General features: G+C 39.4%; 1 protein-coding gene across 4 annotated transcripts in view; it reads right to left on the minus strand.

Annotated features, from left to right (window-relative positions):
* LRRC4C (leucine rich repeat containing 4C) overlaps nucleotides 1-24,484 on the minus strand; it is an 861,418-nt gene that overhangs the window by 146,645 nt on the left and 690,289 nt on the right. For 2 of the 4 annotated variants that reach the window (XM_084631104.1, XM_084631106.1), the window contains exon 1: nucleotides 820-2,576. The gene's annotated coding sequence lies outside the window, so the exon portion shown is untranslated. Of the gene's footprint in view, nucleotides 1-819; nucleotides 2,577-16,271; nucleotides 16,359-24,484 lie in introns of those variants that run through there. The other 2 variants (XM_084631105.1, XM_084631107.1) reach the window with 2 other exon arrangements.

Consider the following 24,484-nt stretch of genomic DNA (forward strand, 5'->3'; position numbering starts at 1 on the left):
GCCCATTATCTACCCATCACTCCTAATCAATAAACCCTACCAGAGACAGACTCGCTCTCTCCCTTTTTTTTTTTTTTTTTAAAGTTAACTCCTAACGCTGCAGAATACTATCTGTTTATCAACAGTAAATCTACAACTGCTGTGAAAGCCCTCTGGGAGCGAGAGGGATTTACCACCGAACCACAACAAATTGCCTAAGAGATCTGGAGCACATCTGTGGCAAGTATCATAAACTCTCCTTCAACAGTGAATACCCATCCCCATTCGCTGCTGCTAACCGTCCTTAATCACTCCGTGCACAATGTAACGTTTCTCCCTGTACTGCCTCCCCCCGCGTCCATCCACCCTTCACCTGCCTTCCTTATTATCATTTTCCATGTTAATACACCATGTTGAGCTGCACGGTCAGGTTGCATAATAAAAATTAAATTGGATCCCTTCGATTTCCAATGGTCAAAGGGGGGGGGGGGAATCGTTGTGCATCAAACTCCTGAGGCTGCCGTGCAACTTGCCGCTCTTCCACAGTTTGGGCAATCAAGCAGCACACCACCACACACTGCAGGGGCTTCCTTGGGAGATTTCTTTGCTAGTGAACATGTACAAACCCTGCAGACCCAGGCATGCAAGCATCTGCAACATCCTCCCGGGGCTTGAATTTTACTAACCATAACATTGGATCTACCGTAACTTATCAGTTATACCCCCCGCCCCACCAAATCAGTTCGTATAATTCACCAAGATTGTATCCGAAGGGAAGAAAGCGAGGGGCATGATTTCTTTCCCAAGAAATAAGAATAAGAAAATATCAAAGGCACTCACTGTATTTCAGATTGCACAGAAGACTATCCAGATGGAAATCCGAGTGTTTAAGGGGGGGAAGGGGAAAAAAGGCAGGAGGTGGCAAACTATTTCATTGCAGCAGCGAAGCGAAAATTAAAAATAAGGAATTAAATTAAAAATAAAATATCCAACTTCAATTTTCGATCAATTTCAGGCCACACAGGCTCCAATCCAGCCCAACCTGCTGTTTTTTTCTCCCTCACCAGATTCTTCTTCTTTTCCACTCCCCCCGGCTTTTTTTCCCCCGTCGCTCTTAACTTTTCTGCTTAAAATGGTCGTACCTGTATCATTAAATTCCTGTCTTCTTGGGGGAGGTTTTTTTAAAAAACTAAACATTTAAAAAATCCCTCAGAGCAAGAATGGTCCTTCTCCTTTCTGAAACTTTTCATTCCATTGTGGATCCTTTTCCTAGTTTCCTTTCTTTGAGGGTTTTTCCCTTTCTGGCTCCTCTGTTCTCCATTGCCAACTTTTTTTTCTTCTTCTTCCTTTGGAGGGTAGAGAGGGGTTTCTTTATTTTAAACGACCCTCTATCTGAAGTAAGGCCGTTTGCTTTTAATGCATTTTTTGTTGTGACTGTTAAGATCCAGGTCTTTCCAGGCAATTTTCTTCTCCCCCCTTCTTTGCTGCACTATCAATTATCCAATACATGTGTTTCCACGTTAGATAGGGGGTTCCCATTCTTCTGTTTTCCCTATTTTCCTCCACGCACACCTTCACCAGAGTCTCCTCTTACATTTAGAATGTTAAAACAATAAACTTTTGGTCTCTCTCTCCCCCCTCTCCAAAGATCTGATTAGATTTCCAATCACAACCCAGTGCGCAATTGGATTTTTGATTTCAGAAAGAAGCCAGCTATTCACAGCATCATCACCATTCTCCTCTCTTCAAACTCCACGTTATCTCCTTTTGCCTTCACTCCAACTCCTCTGCATTTTCATCATCTCACATTAAATGGAAATGGGGTGGGGGAGAGTGGAGGAAAATTCAAGGTTCCCACCAGCTGTCAATAATAAATCCATCCCTTGTTTATTTTTTTTTTACACACGTGGGGTGGGTATTTTTGACTCTCCCTCTTCTCTTTGCCCCCACTTCTCAAAATCTTCCTGACGTTAAAACTCCTCCGATGGGGCACAAAAGCTCCCTGGGGAGGCGTGATTTGTCCTCCTAACTCTGAATCTCACAAGCACGGGGCTCCCCTTCCTCTTCATTTCTGCTTCCTCTCCATCTTTTGTCCAGCAGGAATAAAGATCCAGCAGTATCGAGACGGATAAACTTCTTCTATTTCTTCTTGGGAGAGAGAGAGAAACACACACAGAGAGAGCCCTCCAATCTCTGCCTCCCTTTTCCTCCCCCTATCTATTGCAATTGCAGCTCTGATCTCATTGCCAAGATCAGGCTGGTATATTTCAGATCTACAAGTTGGTATCCCCTTCTGCACAGCAGTGGCTTAGGCTCCCATCTTCTTCCACATTCCAGTTACCTTCTCCCTTCCTCCCTCCTCTCCAAGATGACACATTCCCAGGAGCGCAGCCGCTTCTTTCATTCCTTATCCCAGAAATGCACAGCCCTTTGCACCGCAGAAACCTTTCCTCCCTGCCATCAGCTTCAGCTCGAACTCTCCCTACATATATTTATATGTGTGTATGTATATGTATTTACATATATCCAGTTCCAGTCAGCTGCTGCAGGGAATAGCTTTGCTCTCTATCTCTCTCTCTCTCTCCCTCACCCCCCCCCACCTTTGCAATGGCACCCCAGTATTTCCAAAGGTCCCAGGATCAGTCTTTCTTCCTACACTCGTCCCTTCTCCCGTCTTCAATTCTCTCTTCTCCCCCCCCCCCCCTCCTCCTTTTCTCTGCTTGTGATCAGTAAAATACAATTACCCAATTACCTCCCATCATCCTAGCACTGATTGGTCAATTGCATTAACACTTGATGTCAAGGAAAAGGGTACAGGAGCTCTTGTGATAGGGCACTGCTGCCACCTGGCGGACAGTCTGGGAACAGGCTCACTGTTACCTCAAGAAACCTCCAAGTGAGGAAGGAGTAATTGAAAAACAAAGGCTCGTCTTGAGAAAAGGAATGTCAAAACTCATTTTCTTAAAAGCCCGCCTGATTGTGGCAGCTCAACTGTGCTCACAGGTACATGCCTAGCCACAGAAGGATAGGGAAAGTTAATGATTTTCTATAAAATCACTCCTTAGAAATCTGTTATATTTCATTTTACTCAGTAACTTTCTCTCACCTTTTGTGGCTAGGCATGTAATTGTGAACACGACGTCCATATATACCTTTACACATATACACGTTTACATTACACACACCCAAACACACATTAATACACATTTAAACCATTTATCTCCATAATTTGAAGAAACCCAAGTGTCACTCAGTACAAAACACCTGCACATTAATTAACAGACTGGAAGATCTTTAAAGTGCCTTCTCGTTTCAGGAGATTTGTGAGCAGTTAAGTGGCAGGATCACAATATAATGGCCATGTTTACACTACGAGCATTACAGCAGCAGAGCTACAGTGCCATAGATATGTTTCTGTAATCTCATAATTGGGTACGGCAAAATTCAATGTTTATTTTTCAGCATTTTAAAAATTTTTAACAATTTAAAGTTTCACAGTAGTGCGAAATGATATTCTTTAAGCATTTTTTTATTTTTATTTATTTAAATGTTCACAATTGAGGGAAATTATGGGAGATCTGACAATAATTATTTAATGCCTGTAGACATTGAGATTCAAAAGGTAAAAGCTTTATAACAATTACAACACAAGTGTCAACACCACATGTCAGAATATACAAAGGAAATAGCCTGAAAACAAACCCTAATAAGTTCACAAGCATTATTTTTCTTATTTTGCCTATCTTTATTTTTATTATTATTGATGGAAATATTTTTGTCAGTTTGTCAGTCAGTTTGTGTGTGTTTGGTGAAATCGACATTTACTGACATTTACAAATAGAAATTGAATCCTTCCAAGCCTACCCATAATGTAGACACAGACTATAGCAATGAAGGGTTTCCCCCCCCCATCTCTGTAGAAACTCCACCTCCCCGAGTGACAGTCACTAGGTTGACAGAAGCATTCTTCCATCAACCTAACTGTGACTACCCTGGGGAATAGATCAGCATAGCTACAGCGCTCAGGGGAGTGCATTTTTCACTCCCCTGAGTGCAGTAGCTATGCCAATCTAAGTTTTCAGTGCAGACCAGCCCAATTACTAGACTCACAGATTTTCTGGTGTAACTCCATTGGAATGAGGATTTTTCAGAAGTGAGGGAGAGGGAAGAGGGACTGGAATTGTAATGCAATGTTCCGTTCAAGTTTACAAACTAAGCCTGTGATCTTGAAAATGATCATGGATGTGTTTAATTTGATGTCAATTGAATTACTATTCACATGCTCACTGTTAAGCATGTTCATAAGTGTTTGCAGGATTGGGACCTAAACTCAGTGGAAGTTCTCACATGTGGAAAGTTATATGTGGAAATGTTTATAGGAGCAAGGCAAGCAAGCAGAGTATGGATGATACACTCTACTCCTGCATTTGTTGCTCTCATAATGAGAAAGAAAGAATGTATAGATCCAACTCCGCCACATGCACACCCCACCCCCCAAAAATGAGCCAAGCTCTTTGATGGTAATTATAGTGGATTCCATAAATCAAACAGTTGTTTCCAGTTATTTTTAGCATGAAATAACACAGCTACACCTTCACTCTGCTCTCCACAATAGTAACACACACACACACACATACATATATATATATCAGGTATCCTTACTTAATCTAGCTCTTTGATATGATCTCGGCAAAAGTGAAAATGAGAAGAGAGAATGGAAGTGTCACGGTTACAAGTATGGGACTTGAACATGTAGCTATATAAATATTTATTTAATTGTAGAGTATATTTTCTGGTTAATTTCAGTTCAGTAACAAATTTACTGGATCAATAGCAAAGACCATGGAGCTCAGTCTTACTTCTAGTTGTAGTGACTCAGTGACAGAACTTGTGAAGTATCATTCACATTAGTGCAAATAAGGGAATCATCCTCTGGCTCTTAATCAATCATATATTTTAGGGCTTTTGATTTACTTTCATTGAAGTCAGTGGCAAATACACATTGACTTAAATGGGTAAAGGATCAGGACCTGGATCAATAACAAGCAACCCAAATTTGGTGGTTTTCCAGGCATGCTGCATTCTATTCAATAGGGTTTTGTGAAGGTAGCTGAGGGTATGCACCAGAAATGATGAAGGGATAGAAGGGAACATTTTTTGGTAGCTGTCTGTTCAAGTTCCTACCTATCCGTCTGTTTGACGCTACTGAACTTATGTTGTGATATTTATCAAGCATTAGGACTCTTAGAGCTTTGTATAAGCACTTTTATCTTTTTTACTATTTTAATCTAAATAAATATCAAAACAAACATTTTTTTTCAGAAGTGCAAAAATATCACATCCCAATAAATGTTTCCATCAACCTTTTTTTAAATCACTTTTTAATACAGCAAAGTTACAACTAAATGTTAACATACTACATACTACACTACTCATTACTTATTCAAGATCAGGTTAATATTCAAAGAACCTGGCTAAAATTTTTGACTTTGTTATTAAAGGTGCCTTTAACAGTTGCCTACTAAAGCTAAGAGTCTGTGAACAAATCTGAAGTTTTTTGTTTGTTTTTTAAAATCAAATAAATGGTCTTTGTAAGTGGGGTGATGCTTAGCTGTTGCAGATCTAATCTGATTCTCAAATGCAATCTTCTGCAGTAGATACATCAGTTATTTGGACACAGACTAATATTCATTTACCCTTTCACCAGACATTAGCACTTTATGCAGCTTTGATGTCATTCCAAATGGCATTAAAACATGAATTGTTAAATGGTACTAGTATTTATATGAAATATATATAGAAATAATATATTAGCTAAAGTAGACATGATTTAGCTAAACAAATAGTATCAGGGCAGTAATATGCTGATAAAGTATGTGTAGGAACTGAAGAGAAACAGTCAAATGAAAGAGAGTCCCATTGAATTACATCACAAAGGAATACAAATAAATACTGAGAAATTTTATAAAGTGCTTTTATACAAATGAAAGAAATCTAAATGCTAAGACAGATGAAATTGAGTGCCTGGTATTCAATGATATTGATATAAGATGCACCACAGAAACTTGGTGGAATGATGATAATAAATGGGACACGGGAGTACCAGGGTATAAAATATATAGGAATGACAGAGTTGGTCATGCTGGTGTGGGAGTAGCACTGTATGTGAAAAAAAGCAATGTCAAATAGAGTAAAAATCTTAAATGAATGAAACAGTACCATAGAAACTTTATAGATAGAAATTCCATGCTTATATACCTTCAGATCTGATACTAATGACCATCGGACCAGAATGGTGATTGTGAAATGCTCAGGGAGATTAGAGAGATACAAAAACAGAAAACCCAACAATAATCTGGAATTTCAACTATCCCCATATTTACTAGGAACCAGGACCAGATGCAGAGATAAAATTTCTAGACACCATTAATGACTGCTTCTTGGAGCAGCTGGTCCTGGAACCCGCAAATGGAAAGGCAATCTTTGATTTAGTCGTAAGTGGAGCACAGGATCTGGTCCAAGAGGTAAATATAGCTGAACCACTATGTAATAGTGACCATAAAGTAATTAAATTTACCATCCTTACAGGGGGGAAATACCAAAGAAACCCAACATAGTAGCATTTAACTTCAAAAAGAGTAACTACACAAAAATGAGGAAGCTAGTTATATGGATATTAAAAGGAACAGTTTCAAGAGTGAAATGCCTGCAAGCTGCATGGATACTTTTTAAAAAACATCATAACAGAGGCTCAAACAGTATGTATATCCCAATAACAAAAACAGTAATACCACCAAAAAAACAAACAAAAAAAACAGCCATGGCTAAACAACAGCGTAAAAGAGGTGGTTAGAAGCAAAAAGGCATCCTTTCAAAATTTGAAGTCAAATTCTACTGAGGAAAATAGAAAGGAGCATAAACTCTGGCAAGTCAAATATAAAAGCATAATTAGGCAGGCCCAAAATGAATTTGAGGAGCAGCTAGCAAAAGACACAAAAAATAACAGCATTTTTCTAAAATACATTAGAAGCAGGAAGCCTGTCAAACAATCAGTGGAGCCATTGGGCAATCAAGGTGCTAAAAGAGCATTCAAAGAAGACAAGGCCATTGTGGAGAAAGCTAAATAAATTCTTTACATCGGTCTTCACTGCAGAGGATGTGAGGGAGATTCCCACACCTGAGCGATTCTTTTTAGTTGATGGATCTGAGGAACTATCCCAGACTGAAGTGCTTTGGGAAGAAATTGATAAATGAAACAGTAATAAGTCACCAGGACCAGATGGTATTCACACAAGAGTTTTGAAGGAACTCAAAGATGAATTTGCAGAAATACTACCTGTGGTATGTAACCCATCATTTAAACCAGCCTCTGTACCAGATTACTGGCAGACAGCTAATGTGACATCATTTTTTTTAAAAAGTCTCCAGACATGATTTTCTGGCAATTACAGGCCAGTATGCCTAACTTCAATATCAGGCAAATTGGTTGAAACAATAGTAAAGAACAGAATTATCAGACTTATGGATGAACATGATATGTTGGGGAATAGGCAGCATGGCTTTTGTAAAGGGAAAATTCACCATTAGAATTCTCAGAGGTTGTCAACAAACATGTGAACAAGGCTGATCCAGTGGATATAGTATTTGGGCTTTCAGAAAGGCTCTCCAAAGGCTTGTAAGCAAAGTAAGATGTCTTAGGATAAGAGGGAATGTCCTCCCATGGATCAGTAATTGATTAAAAGATAGGAAACAAAGGATAGGAATACATGATCAGTTATCACAATGGAAAGAGGTAAATAGTGGGATTCATCCAAGGATCTGTACTGGGACCAGTGCTGTTCAACATATTCATAAATTATATGGGAAAAGGGGTAAACAGTGAGGTAGCAAATTTTGCAGATGATACAAAATTACTCAAGATTGTTAAATCCAAAGTTTGTCAAGATTTACAAAGCGATCTTACAAAACTGGGTAAGTGGGCAACAAAATGACAGATGAAATTCAATGTTGATACATGCAAAGTAATGCATGCTGGAAAACAATTCCAACTATACATACAAAATGACGGGGTCTAAATTAGCTGTTACAGCTCAAGAAAGAGATCTTGCAGTTATTGTGGATAGTTCTCTGAAACCATCTGCTCAAATGGCAGAGGCACTCAAAAAAGATGACAGAATGTTAGGAACTATTAGGAAAGGGATAGATAAACGACTGTAAATATCATGATGCGACTCTATAAATCTACAGTATACCCTCACCTTGAATACTGAGTGCAGTTCTGGCCACCCCATCTCAAAAAAAGATATAATAGAATGGGAAAAAGTACAGAGAGGGGCAACAAAATGTATTAGGAGTATGGAGAGATTAAATACAAGGAGAGATTTAAAAGACTGGAAAAGACCTGGAAAAGACCTGGAAAAGTTCAGACTGAAAAAGAGATGAATGAGGGGAGGATATGACAGAGGTCTATAAAATCATGAATGTTGTGGAGAAAGTCAATAAGTGAGTAAGTGTTATTTACCTATTTGCATAATACAAAAACCAGGAGTCATGCAATGAAATGAAAAGGCAGCAGGTTTAAAACAAATATACAGAAGTAATTTTTCATACAACACACAGTCAACCTGTGGAACTCGTTGCCTGGGGATGTTGAGAAAGGCAAAAAATAACTGAATCAAAAAAAGAATTAGATTAATTTATGGAGGGTAGGTCCATCAATGGCCATTAGTCAAGATGGTCTGGGATGCAACACCATGCTTTCGGTGTCTTGAAACCTCTGACTTCTAGAAGCTAGGACTGGATGACAGAGGATGGATCACTTAATAAATTTCCCTGTTCTGGGGACTCTCTCCGAGACATCTGGCACCGGCTATTTTCACAAGACAGGATACTGGGCTTGATGGACAATTGGTCTGACCCACTATAGCCATTCTCATGTAGACTAAAACTATGGTTTCCTCTTTTAAAATTTCTATTTTTAATATGTTAACTATAGTTTATCAACAAATAAAACAAAGACAATAAAATGACTAGTCACTCACAACATAACCTCAAAGCAATCTGGAATTAAATTGTCGGGTTTCCAGGCTTGTTAGTCTAGGTGCCAAATATCTTTAAAACATATTTTTAAAAACTATCAGCACATTTAATCATTCACCAATGCATATATCCATCAGGCAAGTAAATGATTACAAGTTGGTCAAATTTGGTTGGGTGAAATATTTTTTTCCCCCGACACTTTATACTAATTGTTTTCTCAAGTTTGTTTTATGCTGTTTTTGAGTCTTCAATCTTTCTCTTTGCATGGAACTTTCAGGAGCCAACAACTCCCTGCAGATCAATTTGCAAAATCCACTTCTACAATAGCTCTACATTTCACATGGAAGTACCTTGGGAGATATCTTGGATCATGTGGAAGGAATAGAATAACACCTAGCCATCCATCCACACACTTACAAAGCACAAATACTGACACAGACAAGGCCAAGTGGGGAAGGAAGTAGCTAGGGATATGTGTACTCTGGTTTCATCTTTACCTGGTCATTCACCTTTGCTCCATTTAGGTGGAAGGAAGGTCTGAAGGAGGGTAGCAGCTGTCTGAATGATGAAGGCGCACACTGTGGCCTAAATGGATGCTTTGGAGATGCAGCCCCTGGACAACTAGCAGTTCTGGCTGCTTATAGGGATCCACAGACCCCTCCTGCAACAGTGCAGCTAAAGTCCATTATCCTGCGGCTGGTGATGCACATGGACAAAGGCCGCAATCAGAGTCTCAATGACTTCCAGTTCCATTTAAGGACCAAGAGGATTATGGACCAAGAGGCTGATTAGTGAAGATAACTAGTAACATTCTGACAAATGGACTAAAACAACTCACATTTGTTTCTCATCAACTGAACAGATCTCCCCGATCCTAGGTAAGGGAGAATATCAATGCTTACTGGCATGTGCAGCAAATGTTGATGTGACTGGCAACATAACAGCAGGTTGCAATAACACAATTGTTCCTTATTGGCAGGAAATTGGGGCTAAAGAATTGAACTTCTATGTCGGAGTGGAATTGAGAATGGTTAAAGGTAAAAGACTGGATACTCAAAGTCGTCAATCATTTGGTGGAAGAGAAATATCTTTAGTCCCTGGGAAAGCAAATATTCTAATATAATGCAGACCTGCGGATAAAGAGGGTGAGATAGACATCAACTGCACAGTCAGAAAAGCCTGAAGAGGGGGAAAGAAATAGTGTAAATACTGGCAAAGTATAGGGAGAGGAGTGAAAAAGGAAAATTAAACAATGTTGCTAATAAAAAGGACAGTGAGAGGCAGTTTCAGAGCTATCTATCTGCTCTGATACAATTACATTTCACCTTCCTTGTATATAGTCACAAAAGCAACTCTGGAAAATAATCCTCCTTCCTTATAAAACATTGCTGACAAGAAGTTATTTGTGCATGGAAACATCACTGTCATTTTGGTTCTTTTCAGTCTGATACTTTTAATAAGAAAGAAAACTGCCTGAATCTGATCCAAAATCTGTTCAAGTCAGTGGGAAACTTTTCATTGTCTTCAATGGGCTTTGCATTAGACCCTTTCTATTCTAATTAACTTAACAGCTTGTCTCAGGAACTAAGGGATGGTGAGAATCCAACAGTATATTTTAGGGAGATTGTGATACAGTAAGAAAATCAAAGCTTGACTTTGATCTGACTCACACTAATGTTACACATATACAATTCCACTGATTATCACTGGTTTACTCCAGCGTGAGTAATACCAAATTCAGCTCCAAAGCCTTCAACATTAGGAGTTCAGAGATACTGTTTTGTATATATAAGGATCCCCCAGCTCATATGAGATTTAATCTCATCCTATTCACAGTTCCCAAATGTGAAATTAGGTTTCACAGCTATACAGTTGTTGGAACACAGGGGTGGGTTAGGAGAAGTCAAACACAAGTCACTGGGCTTAATACAGGAATAACAGAGTGAAATTTAATGGCCTGAAATACTCAGGAGGTCAGACTAAATGGTCTGTTGGTCTCCTCTGTCCTTAAACGCTATTAAGCTATGAATCCATAAAATATTTGCTTGGAAGGAAAATACCAGATGCTGCATCTTCCATTTGTAAATATCTTCCTTGTAAACTTGATTCCACTTCACACAGTGAAATTCTCAGAATGTTTTTTTGAATCTTGTGTTGCTAATCCAACTGGACAGCTGCAGACACAAATATCACAATCTGCAGTTAAAAATGTCTGGGTTTTAATGTGCACTATTCTTCAATGGGACACAAATTGCTGCATAGAAAGATCAGCTGATCTGTGAAAAGGAATTCAGTGGCATCCAAGCTTCTTTGAAACAGAGGCCTAACATTTAGTGACTGAAAGTTTTGTGAAAGAAAGTAAAAAGCCCTCTACTCTTCGGGCAAAGTTCTCCTTTCTAATCTGCAGTGAGGTTCTCTTTTTCACCTGAGAGGACTGCACATAGAATGAGAACAGAATGAGCAACAAAGATGAGCACTGTAGATCTGTGAGGAGAAATATGTCCTTAATATTTAAGTGAAGAAAAACTGCATTAATGAAAGGGTATAAACAGACAAAGTTATAAGAAATACAGAGAGTCAATTTGTTTCTAAGCATCTCTTTGGGCTGTAATATTACCAAATTGGCAGGTCTAGTGTCCAGGATTTTACTAAAATAAATTTAGGTCCCTATGAATTTAAGGCATAAGAGCTCAACCCTGAAAGGGTGCTAAACACCTTCAAGCCCTATTGTCTTTAATGGGATTTGAAGTTGCTCAGACATTTAAAGGGTCAGGTCTGTAAAACTTTATGGTATGAATATAATCAGAAAATTGGCGTGTAAAAATGTCTTCTTAATACTCAATGAATGAAATTCTGGCTCTATGGAAATCGACGGCAAAACTCCCACTGACTTCAATGAGGCCAGAATTTCATCCAAAATATCTACCTCTCATGTGACTTTGAGTTGTGTCCGATCTCCGTAGGTTCTTTCTCTGTGTTGAAATCTTTGTTCAGAATATTCTCTTTTAATAACTTCTGCTCCAACTTTACTGCTACAGTTATCACAGCGGACAAAGGCTATGTCGTAAATGAAAAAAAACAAAGGTGATTCAGAGTCAGTCCTTTACTCACCTCGACTAGTTAGGCATAAGCAGGATAGCTGTCCCTCGCAACAACATGAGGTGCTGAAAGAGCGGGGCAAAGCAGTATGTACTGAATTGGACAGGCATTAGGTACAAATTACACAAATGACATCTTGGGACTCTGGTCCTTTACTAAATTCATATCACAAATTGGTTTAATTAGCCCCTACAGCAATGAGAGTAGATACAGAAGAAATACATAGGTTGATTCCCACCACCATGGCAATCTGGGGCTCTCCAAATTGTAAAGTCATTCCAAAAGTCAAAGGCGTAGGGGCAGACAAAATGTGCCTTCACAGTGGTAGTCATAGCAAACAACGAGAACTGTGTACATGCACACACGCACCCTGAAGAAAAAAAATTAAGAACAAAAGGTTTTTCCATTTCATTCTGAATTTTTGAAAATGGCCACGTTTTGCAAATTTCCTATAATATGTCATTTTTGGACAATTTTCTGAGTGAACATTGATGAATTCGCTCTCATATTCAGGGTCAGCTCTAGCAATTTTGCTGCCCCAAGCAGCCGCCACCGAATTGCTGCCGCCACAGCAGCGGTGGAGCGGCCGCCGAATTGCCGCCATGGTGGGGAAAGTGGCTGAGCTGCCGCTGAATTGCTGCCACGGGACACAGACTGCCACCCCATTCTAATTGCCGCCCCAAGCACCTGCTTGGAAAGCTGGTGACTGGAGCCAGCCCTGCTCATAAATGACCCTATTTTCCACATAAATCCACAGAAGTTCTGATTCACAAAATGGCTTGTAACCAAATGCCAAATGTTTTCATTCAAAATTTCCCACTTCCAAGTTTTGACACTTCTGCAGCCTCAAGTCCTGATCCTTCAGTATGACGCACACAGCAGTGGACTCCTACACCAAGATGGAGCCCCACTGAGGTCAGAATCTGATTTCATTTACACAGGTGTAAGTGAGGAGTAACTTCTTTGAGTACAGTGAAGTCACTCCAGATTTCTTTTGGTGTACATGGGAATATATTTTGGCCCTTAATGGTTCATGCACCATCCTCTACATATATATAGCTGCTTTTGTAAATGTCAGTAGAGTGAGAAGGAAGAATAGCTCTCTGTTGCTACTAAATTGCATTCATAAGATTGCAAACCCTAAGACAAGAAGACATGGACATGAATGATAGAGTACTTTAGGAATTATCGCTTTTACTTAAAAAGTGACAGCATTTTTTCCCCTATGTTTTTAAAGTTGCAAGAATATGACGCATTGATATCGAAGGGGATGTTTCAGACATCTTAATTTTTTCTCCTAAGAAGTTATTGTGACTGGAAAATACAATTCTTATTTACTTGAGAATCAAATCTTAACTGTATGTGCCTAAAAATACTCATGAGAAGACAACCAAGCAGCCATGTTGCTCTGCAGTGCCAAGCAGGAGATATATAGGTCTAAGTTCTGCTGTCTTGTTTCCTTGCTCAGCACAGGTTCAGAATGATGTGTTCTGAGGAGGAAAAGGGCCTCATAGAATCATAGAATCATAGAATATCAGGGTTGGAAGGGACCCCAGAAGGTCATCTAGTCCAACCCCCTGCTTAAAGCAGGACCAATTCCCAGTTAAATCATCCCAGCCAGGGCTTTGTCAAGCCTGACCTTAAAAACCTCTAAGGAAGGAGATTCTACCACCTCCCTAGGTAACTCATTCCAGTGTTTCACCACCCTCTTAGTGAAAAAGTTTTTCCTAATATCCAATCTAAACCTCCCCCACTGCAACTTGAGACCATTACTCCTCGTTCTGTCATCTGCTACCATTGAGAACAGTCTAGAGCCATCCTCTTTGGAACCCCCTTTCAGGTAGTTGAAAGCAGCTATCAAATCCCCCCTCATTCTTCTCTTCTGCAGGCTAAACATTGTTTAACAGAGAACTCTGAGCCAAGGATGAAGGAACAATAGCTGGTTCCAAAGTCCCCATCATCCAGAGGGATAATGCTTTGCAGGCATCAATGCAAGCCCTCGAAGAAAGGTATAAAGTGAGGAAACAGGAATGGTCTGTATCTGAATAACTTGCCAGAGATAGAGAAGATCCCTGCCAAGAGGAAAAATGTTCATGGCATAAGTATATAATAACTATGTCTTACACATCTGCTCTAGGTGAAGTTTCCTGTATTCTTTTCAAGTACTCACAGCTGAAAGTTGTTAGACTTCACAGTAGTTTAGGAGATACTTTCATTTTAAGCCTCTATTCTCAAGTGCTATAACTTTCTAAATAAATTAACCTCTGGATTGAAATTTTATCAACATGTTCTAAGCCCAAAATATGATCATAATTTTTGGAGATCAGACAAAATTCTATCTGGCCTTTTTTTGAGATTTCTCAACATAAAATAAGTGGTATTTTCCCAACACTTAAGACATTTTCAGAGACTTTTTTTCTGTCTATATAAATTAAAGAAGGCTCCTCTTTAAAATTGTCATACCCCCTAGTATATACTTCATCCTCAACAAGCAAAAGTGCCTTTGGCATGTGAGACGAAACTTTGTTTAGACATGTTCAAGTTTTAAGATTTGAAAATAGTGTTTTTATGCTTGGAAAGATTATATTTTTAATGATAAATGTTGGTAAATATCCATTTCACTGTACACACAAAAGCTGATAAAAATATTTCCATCAATAATAATCAACATTTACAGATTAAGAAAAAAAAATGCCTGGAAACATATTTGTGTCAAAATCTAGTGATTTAGACTTTTGAATTAGGCTTGTTACAAATGGACTAGCAAATGAATTGCAAAAACATGTCTGACTCATTGATTTAAGGATAAATAATTTGTATATTTTGACATGTGATGTTGACAATTTGTCCTTTCACTTTTTGAATTTCAATATTGACTGTCATTAAATAACTATCTGACTTAATTATTTATTTAAATAAATACAAAATGCTAAAACTCCATAATTTTACACAACTCTGAACATTTATTTTAAATGCTTAAAACTAAATATCAATATTATCTGTAAAAAATTATAAAAATAATCAAATTCTGTCAAGCCTAAGTGTAATGTTCATGCACTGTACACTATTTTCTAATAGCCAATTCTTGAGGCAGTGTGGTCGAGTGAATAGGACACTAGACTGGATTTTTCACACCCTCAAGACACATAGCAATGCTGATGTAAATTCCCAGAACAGACCAACCCTTGATTTTGTTAAATGCTTTGAGATCTGTGTATGCTATATAACATGCCTGTACTTTAACAGGTGTTTGCCTGAGTAATCGCCAATTAAAAACTGAGTACAGGTCTTAGGATTTAGCCCACAATGAAGAGAGATGTGAGGCTCTGCATATATGCACACAAATGTATTAAAATATAGTTAAAAGAACAGCCTTAACCTTGAATAGGGAGCCGTGAATAGCCAGCTCCCTATTCTTTCACTTTCCTATTCTTTCACTCTTATTAAAATTGTGCTTTGTACCAAATTTTCACAATGCATTATTTTATTTTCTCTAGCTTCCTTTCTTCAAATATATGCAGCATGGTTTTCTAGTGTTCAGAAATCAAATTAGCCTTACGGTGTTGAAATATACTCCTGGAACTACTATCTATTTAAATCATCTGGGCTTCACAGAGGTTACAGGAAGGTTCCTGAGTCATATTACTAGCTGTATTTTAGATAGACAGACAGATGGATAGATTATATATATCTATTATATAGATATATATAAAGTGATATATAGCTGCTCATGATATGCCAGAATATTGGATTGTTATCCGAGCAATATACATCTTGATTTTCTTTAGCATGTGCAATACAAACACACTGAGGATTATATAGGGAAAAATATGAACATATACTCTGGAATGAGCAAGGGGAATATTCTTGATATAAGCGTATATATATAGATACTACTAAGACAGGGTTCTCTAAAAAGGTATAATAGGAACTGGCTGTTGTGAACTGTTCTCATTCTATTCTGTTTGTCCATTAGGTCTCAGGATAATAAGATGGGAAGTCTCTTCAGTCCAGGTTTGTGAAAATGATAAGAATATATAGGGTTTTAATGTATTAGGTCATTATTTTTAATACATAGATCTTTCTGGTTCTTTCCTCCCTGTCTCCATCTTTCCTTCTCACTTTGCCTGGTGCAACATAACATACAGTCCTACCTTAACAAATCTGATCTGATCTTCAAGATCTAGGGAAGAGCTGCTTTGTAAGAGGATAATTTCTGGTGATGAAGAGGGCATCAACACCTGCAAGGAAAGACACACAGATATTACAAGTTTGCACATGTTGGTTACACAACAATGCAGGAAAGTGCAGTCTGTGATATGAGAAAGTCCGGGCTTGGTCCATATAAGTAGGAATTTGGGCATCTCTCACTACCTGCAGGAATTGTTTTTTCTTTGTCATTTTCTGTAATAATCCTCTTCCTTCTCCACTAGTTTATGCTGGAATTGAGTTTCCTCATTATTACATATGGCTTCCACTTCATTGCTTCAGTAGTGTGGAATTCCTTTTACAATGCTGATAAACTTAGCTGCCATGTAGTAGATTAGAATGCATTGGCAAATACCATACATTACAACACTGACAGTCTTTTGACAGTAGATAGGAATGCTACTGTAAGGGGAAGCAATCTTTTGCTTCTCAGGAAACTAAACACCTTGGCCAAAATGCATGTAGTAGATTAGAATGCATTGGCAAATACCATACATTACAACACTGACAGTCTTTTGACAGTAGATAGGAATGCTACTGTAAGGGGAAGCAATCTTTTGCTTCTCAGGAAACTAAACACCTTGGCCAAAATTTTCAAAAGTGACTAGTGATTTTGGGTGCCTCCAATTTTAGGGGGCCAATTTGAGACATTTTAAAGGGGCCTGATTTCCAGAAACTCTGCACTTTCTGAAAATAAGGCCCATTTAAAGTCTTAAGTTGGCATCCAAAACCACTCATCACTTTTGAAAACCTTTTCTGAGAATTCTAGAGGAACTTATATCATCGCTAGCATTTGGCCAAGAAGCAGGAGCTATACAAATATATATATAAACTCTATCAGAAGTTCTATACTGCTTCAAGAGGTGTATGGTATTGCAAACAGGAAGTGTTGCAGATTGGAATAGGTCTCCTCTTTCCATGAGTCTGCACAATAGAAATAACTCTGGACTGCAATGTTCATGTCTCATTCCAGGTCAGAACTTTCCAAAATTTCAGGTGAATTTGAATCCAATCTTCTCTTCAACTCATTGTAGAGATAATAGCTACACTCAAAGATAAGATCCAGTGTGACCTTTCCCAAAGCCTAGGATGTAGAACTGGTTGAAAAATCTCCATCAGAATATCTTTTTACGGGAAAATGCAATTTCATTAAAATCAAAACTTTCTAGAGCAGTTGTTGGCAACATTCGGCCTATCAAGGTAATCTGCTGATGGGCCGCAAGATAGTTTGTTTACATCGACTGTCTGCAGGCACGGTCACCTGTAGCTCCCAGTGGCTGCAGTTCGCCATTCCCGGCCAATGGGAGCTGTGGGAAGTGGTGGCCAGCACGCGGTGACCGGCACGTGGGTGACAGTGCCTGAGGACGGTCAATGTAAACAAACTGTCTCGCAGCCCGGCAGCGGATTACCCTGATGGGCCGAGTGCGGACAACGGGCTGCAGGTTTCCCACCGTTGTTCTAGAGGAACATGTGAACTTTAATGAATCTTTGTTTAAAAAAAAATGAAGAAAACCATTTCGGTAAGATTGAAACATCCCATTTCAACAATTTCAGAACAGAATGTTTTGATTTTCATTTTGAAATCATGCTCTCTCCAAATTTATTTCCAATTTGGAATGAAAACAAATTTAGAAATTGCAGTATTTCTGGTGAACGGAGATTCCAGTTCCCTGCACAGCTTTAAAGCCAAGATTTGGTTTGGTTCTTTCTTTATTGTGTATTATTTATTTGTTTGTATATATGTATTGTGTGTATGTGCACGACTATCTCCGGAATGCTTGCCTTAAACATTTGCATCATTTTATGTAACCTTTATTTACAAGATATGTTAGGAGCAATACAATTGCATGAGGAGATCTATTTTTATAAAAGAACATTCCAAACATCTGGTATTCTTTAAAAAAAAAAAAATCCATTCCCTTAAGCAATTTTTGACTTGCCATAATCACCGAACACAGAACTTTAAAAAAAATATTTGAGCAATAATGAAAAGACTAGAGCCACAGTAGTTGTGGGCCAGGCCTTGAACCTATCACTGCAATCTTCTCTTCCAATCTCTAGACATATATAGATCCTACAAACATATATGCACATAATTTTATGAAACAGGTGGCCCTTTTGAAATTCAAGGCTATACTGAGCAACATTTTAAATGGGGTTTCTTTTTTGGCTAATAAAGTCCAAAGATTTGTTTCTTTCAAATCTGAGATATATCAGATATGAAACTCACCTATTATCTCCGTTAACTTTATTCTGTAAATGAAGCCTTTGGACCAGATTTATAAAGGTATGCAGGTGCCTACATGTGCAGATCAGCACTCAGATTTACAAAAGTGCCTAACTGAATTAGGCACTTAATTCTCTTTGACTTTACGTAGGTGAATCTTGGAGACACCCTCAAACAAGAATGCTTTTGTTTTGTTAATATATCCACAGAAAGTAGAATATATGCTGAGTGCTTAAGCTTTTGGGGCTTTCCCAAGCCTACCCTGGGGTTTCTGAAAGATAATCAGTATCTTTCAAGTCATCTTAATGATATCAGGACAATGGTGGTTCTTTCCTCTCCCCCTGCCCCAGCTTCTTTCTTGTCATTTGAAGGTGTTAAGCTTATTTCCTTTGAGCAGAAGATAATTAGCCTGTTATCAGCATGCAGTATGAGCTGGGAGGCTGTGCACAGAGGGATTATTCTTCAGTAGTTAAACTTTCTGGTCAGCAAAATAATTCAGTATGGGAGGAATGTGCAGCGGGATTGTGCCTTTGACAATGCACTAGAAGATTCAAATTTACTTGGAAGAACATGCAGCTATTTTGGGATGGAGAAAACATAAGATTTTAAGCACTCTCCCTCTCCATTTTAATAAAATCTTTAAACACCTGTTTCATTATGCATCCTAAGTGCAATGAACTCACAACCACTCTGCTTGTTCTGGATTGTTTGTTCTGTACTGTACCCACCCATACCTTTGGGGTCCTGATTCTGAAAAGCACTGCTGAGCACCCTCAATTTCCACTGTTATAGGATAGTTACCTTGTAACTCATGGGATGAGGCCTGTGGATTGTAAGTGATATGGGACAGGGATTCCATGTTTTGGTTGAATGTAAATATATGTTGGCCCTTTGTCTCACAACAGTGTGGGAGTAGAGGAGTCTGTTAGACACAGAAGTAGGAGTGAGAGTGAAAGTCTGATGAGATGCAGCTATGACACATTATTATTCATTGTGTGAGGGTTACTCAGAGCAACTGTCATAAAGCACAGTGCAGAGCACACAAACAATGAGAAGCCTTGAAAGTGAAGGCAGGCCTCTTGGTTGGAAATGCTTCTGTCAGCCTCCAGGCCCTGGATTCACTGTTGTGTTTGTGTAAAGCATCTGGTAATATGAGTCAGGGTACTAACAGCCACTGAAATAAATACATAAATTATTAATCAAGATTGGCCTGCGAAGGCTTCATGAATTGAAAAAGGGTCACAATTCAACAAGTTTAGAATTCACTGACTACTATTCTACCAGGTCTAGAATTTATAGAATTAATAGAAACTGAACAACTAGCACTTTAAGAGAGTGACCACGACAGTTAGTAAGGGAATCAGCCCAAAGCTGGAGACTGAGTGAGGAAAACAGTTGACAACTTTCACGTGGTAAATAAGCACCCCAACTTTCACAAGAAGCCAAAAATCAAGCTAATCCTATTTCAAAACAAGGCCAAAACAAGCCCATCCCTAAGAACTCCAAACACTCTATGTGACTAGATTCCCCCGGCATACAGTCTGGGACTGTGGTGGGCCCACTGTGCACCCCGGATTCTCTCCCTCCCTTGCCCCTGCTTGTCCCTTCCCCGCCCCTGATTTCTGGGAGCCAATCAAAAAAAAAAAAAAGAAGCAACAAGCTACAAGCCAAAAACAAGCAACTCACAAGCCAATTAAGCCAAAAACAAGCTCAATTTCTGTGTTTTTTCCATGGGTTTGGCATGTCTGGTGAGGAGGTTAATGAGAGGGGACCTCAGAGGGAAAAATCAAAGACATGAATATGGAAATTTAAATCTCTCAGGATGCATATATAGGATTAGGATGAGAGACATAAAGAGAGCCAGCCATCACAGTCAGAATTTTTAAAAAAATAGAAAAGAGGTAGTAGCTAGTTGGAGGGAGAGGAAAAGTGAAGACTGAAATGAAGAGGGGGGAAAGGGAAGGGTCTGAAAACAGTCAGAGGGGAAGAGGAGAAATCCAAAGCTGCCACTGAGGCCATAGGAGCCGGAAGTGAGAGGAGAGGTTACTAAATGAGATGGCAATAACAGCTGACAAGTCCAATGAGGAGAACCAGGTATCCTCAGGGAGAAGGAAGTCAGAAATAAAGAGGTCGTTGATCAGGAGGACTTTCCAAGTGCTGGAACAAGAATTCCCAGGTTTTGTTGCACAAGTTTCATCTTTAAAATTGCCCAATCATCAGTGCAACATTTCAAGCTCTAAGTTCACAATTAATTAACTATTGAGAAATGCAGCCTGAAATATTAAAAACTATATGTTCACAATCCCTTGCCAATTTGGAATGGATTATCAACACAATCAGGACTGCACAAAGAGTTTTAATATCTCTACTTTAAAAAAATACACAATTTTAGTATTGGTGAAAGGTGCTGGATTTAGAATTTTGGAGACTGCCCATCACTCTTCACCCAAGAATGGGCAGAGGACACACAACAGCCATACAAACTTCCAACACCCATTTGTCCCCTTCCCTTTCAAGAGTGCCTCAAAACTCATGCGGAGACGGAGCTAAATGAATCATTCATAGTGGTTAATTCTATTAGATGAATTTAGTCTGGTTGTGGCAGCTTATGATTTTTTTGAACCAGAAAACTCAGGTTTCTAGTATGACAAAAGTAATAAATAAAAACTCACACAATTTTGAAATGTATTTTGTAAGAACATTCTCTCTTATCAGTCTTCTATCTGCTGTTTCTATTACAATTCATTTGCTAGGATATTATAAATAAGTGAATGCAAAAGGATAAACTCATTTAGCCTCTCTCAATTCAAGAGAAAAAATATTTGGGGGAAATGTTTTGAGATGTACACTTAATCTATACCTGAATGGCATGTCTCCTGAGTGTTCAGACTGGCAAAATATTAAGTTCATTTTGACAGCTGGTTGACAAAATACAAAATGTCAACACATTTTTGTTGAAATTTTGAATTTTTGATGAAAAACAGGGAAAGCAATTTTCTCAAATATGTCATCCCCCATTTTCCACTTGCTGTACTCATTTTGTACATGCACAAACTGAGGTTCAGTGACAATAGTTGATTTGCCTAGTATCTCATTTTCAAAATTTCCAACATAACCCAAAAGTTCATTCCTGAACCCACCGAGGTCACTGCTTTAACTGCTAGGCCAAACATGAATGCAATTAAATATTTGGCCTAGCTTCTAGACCAGGGGTTCTCAAACTGGGGGTCGGGACCCCTCAGGGGGTCATGAAGTTATTATATGGGGTGGGGAGTCGCAAGCTGTCAGTCTCCACCCCAAACCCTGCTTTGCCTCCAGCATTTATAATGGTGTTAAATATGTAAAAAAAGTGTTTTTAATTTATAAGGGGGGAGGGTCGCACACAGAGGCTTGCTATGTGAAAGGGGTCACCAGTACAAAAGTTTGAGAACCACTGTTCTAGACCATACAGCGTCAGAGACTGTTGTTTTCACAGGGTGACCGTTGGTAGCATCTGCTTTACCTTTCCTGCTTTTTCATCCTTTCCTTTCCCATAAATAGCTTCAGTTCATGACTAGGGTATCTACTATGTATTTCTAATCTTCTGATATGAAGTTAAGAAGGGGAGAAATAAAAGTCAGCATGAGGAAATGATTCTAAAATACAATTAGCAGGTCAGGGAGGCACTATTGTAAAGTTAGTTCAACCTGCTCTCAGTGAAGGTTTCTTCTCTCTAGCAGTGAAAGCAGGTGCCAAAGTTTTCTAGTCACATCTACACTTCAGCCACCCTAAACTGATTCTTTTAAAATACTATGGATAACCAGCTTCAATGGAAATTACATTAAATCCCACTGTAATTATCCCTATTAGAGCAACATATAAGCAACAATGATGGAGTGCAGATTATTTCTTTGGGGAATAATGACTGGGTGATATAAACTAATGACCATTATTCCCTTAGATCACTCATTCATTTGTTATTGGCATTATAATATGAAAGAATCTACATGTTTTAAAAAATATTATAACAATAAAAAACCACAAGAAGTTGTATTCATATAGTACTTTTCATTACAATACATCCAAAATCATTAAGTAGGAATCACTTTGCCAACAACAAACATATCCGGCAGTGGTGGAGGAACACAACTTGTGCTTAACGGCTGACAACATGCAGCACTTTTGTACAGGAAGCAAAGAATGTTGTCTGCAGGTCTACGTGCATGGAAATTTTGCAAAACATAATTATAAAAACTAGAATTTGGCCAGATCACCTGCTAAGTAACTCTTGAAAAAGAAAAAGGTGCTCTGGAAACTTTAATGACCACATGGATGGCGAAAACTCAGAATGTCCATTCTGTGGGAAATTCTGACATTTTGAAAAAGAACAAAAACTTGAAATGTTAATATTTCTTATGGAAATCCCATTTTTTTTTTCATTTTGAAAAGTCAAAATATTTTCCTTATTTTTTTCCAGAATGAAACTGAGTAGCCATTTGCCCCAAATCCTGAGGATCCCTCATGCTGCCCAACTCCCAGGGACTCCCCCAACTCCAGTGGATATCCTAGATGGCCCTGACTCCCCAGAAAGTCACCCATCACAGAGCAGGGACTCCAGAAGTCCTGAAAACCTTGATCAAGAACTAAGGCTTTCAGGGCTCCCAGGCTCCAAGCTCCAGATCAGAGAGTCTGGAAGCTCTAGGATCCCCAACTCTGAAGCAGTTCACATGACATAGGCTGCCCTTGAACTGTAGACCCTGCAAGCCTGGGTTTCTCAGCAGCCCACCAAGTAAGCTGGCATGAAGTCAGGCAGGTTTCCAAGGTAAGCCCAAGGAGGCATTGTTTCATTGGAACCCTGCCTGTATTTTGGCAGAAGTTAGTCACAACAAAAATGTTTCTATGAAATGGTCTAGTTTTGGCAAATCAGCATTTTCCGAACGAAAGATCATTTTGTCAGTAAATTCCCAACCATCTTTAATCTGGAATATAACATTCCAAGCAGCACAACATGCTCCCCTCTCAACATGTTAGGACTCTGGGTCTACACTGACTCACAGGAAAGATATTCCTGGGCGAATTCTGCACCACTACTCACACACAAAATTCATTATCCTTGCAGAATTATTTGCTTCCCTGCAGAAAAATGACTTTCTGACGGGGAAGTGAAGGGAAGCTGCAAGAATGGGCACGCACCCCTGCCCAGCAATGTGGGGTGTATTGTTTCAGGTGTCTGGAGCAGCCAGCAGAGTGGTAAATCAGTGTGGGAGATAGGAAGTCGGGATGGGGAAGCCTTAGTCAGTGGCTCCTATCATGCACTGGGCTCAGTTGCTAGTCCTTCAGCCACAGGGGGAGGGGTCACTCTATGGGATGCTGCTCCCATCATCTGCCCAAACCCTGTGCATCTGGACTTCCCCTCACCCTGACCCCCCTGCCGAGCCCCATCCCCCCACAGCCAGAACCCCTTGCTGACCCCAACCACTTTCAGCTGGACCCTCCTGTAGAGGCCAATTGCCCCTACATCCAGAATCCCTCACTGAGCCCCTCTGCATCCTGATCCCCCCGACACACATGGCCCCCCACTGAACTGCCTGTACCCAGACTGTCCCACACAGAACCCTCTCAACCCGCATCTGGATATCCCCACACTAAGCCCCTCAACACTTTGATCCTGCTGAACTGATCCTGCCTGCCCACATCTGGTGCACCTGATATGGAGGGGCAGAGCCCCAGGCTGTTTCTGGGACAGGACAGGCCCTGGCGTTGTGTCAGAGTTGGGTGCAGCCTCAGTGCTGAGTCCATGTCCCAGGACTGGGGGCTGCAGGGTGATCTCCCACCTGCATGCAGCCAGTGGTCTGTGCTCCCCACTGTCATGTTGGCGCCTCCACATTTATTTATTAACAAATAAAAATTGCAGAATTTTGCAGATTTTTAAAATATTGTGTTCAGAATTTT

Source organism: Lepidochelys olivacea, assembly GCF_965140295.1.
Source record: "Lepidochelys olivacea isolate rLepOli2 genome assembly, chromosome: 6".
NCBI classification, from domain to species: Eukaryota; Metazoa; Chordata; order Testudines; family Cheloniidae; genus Lepidochelys; species Lepidochelys olivacea.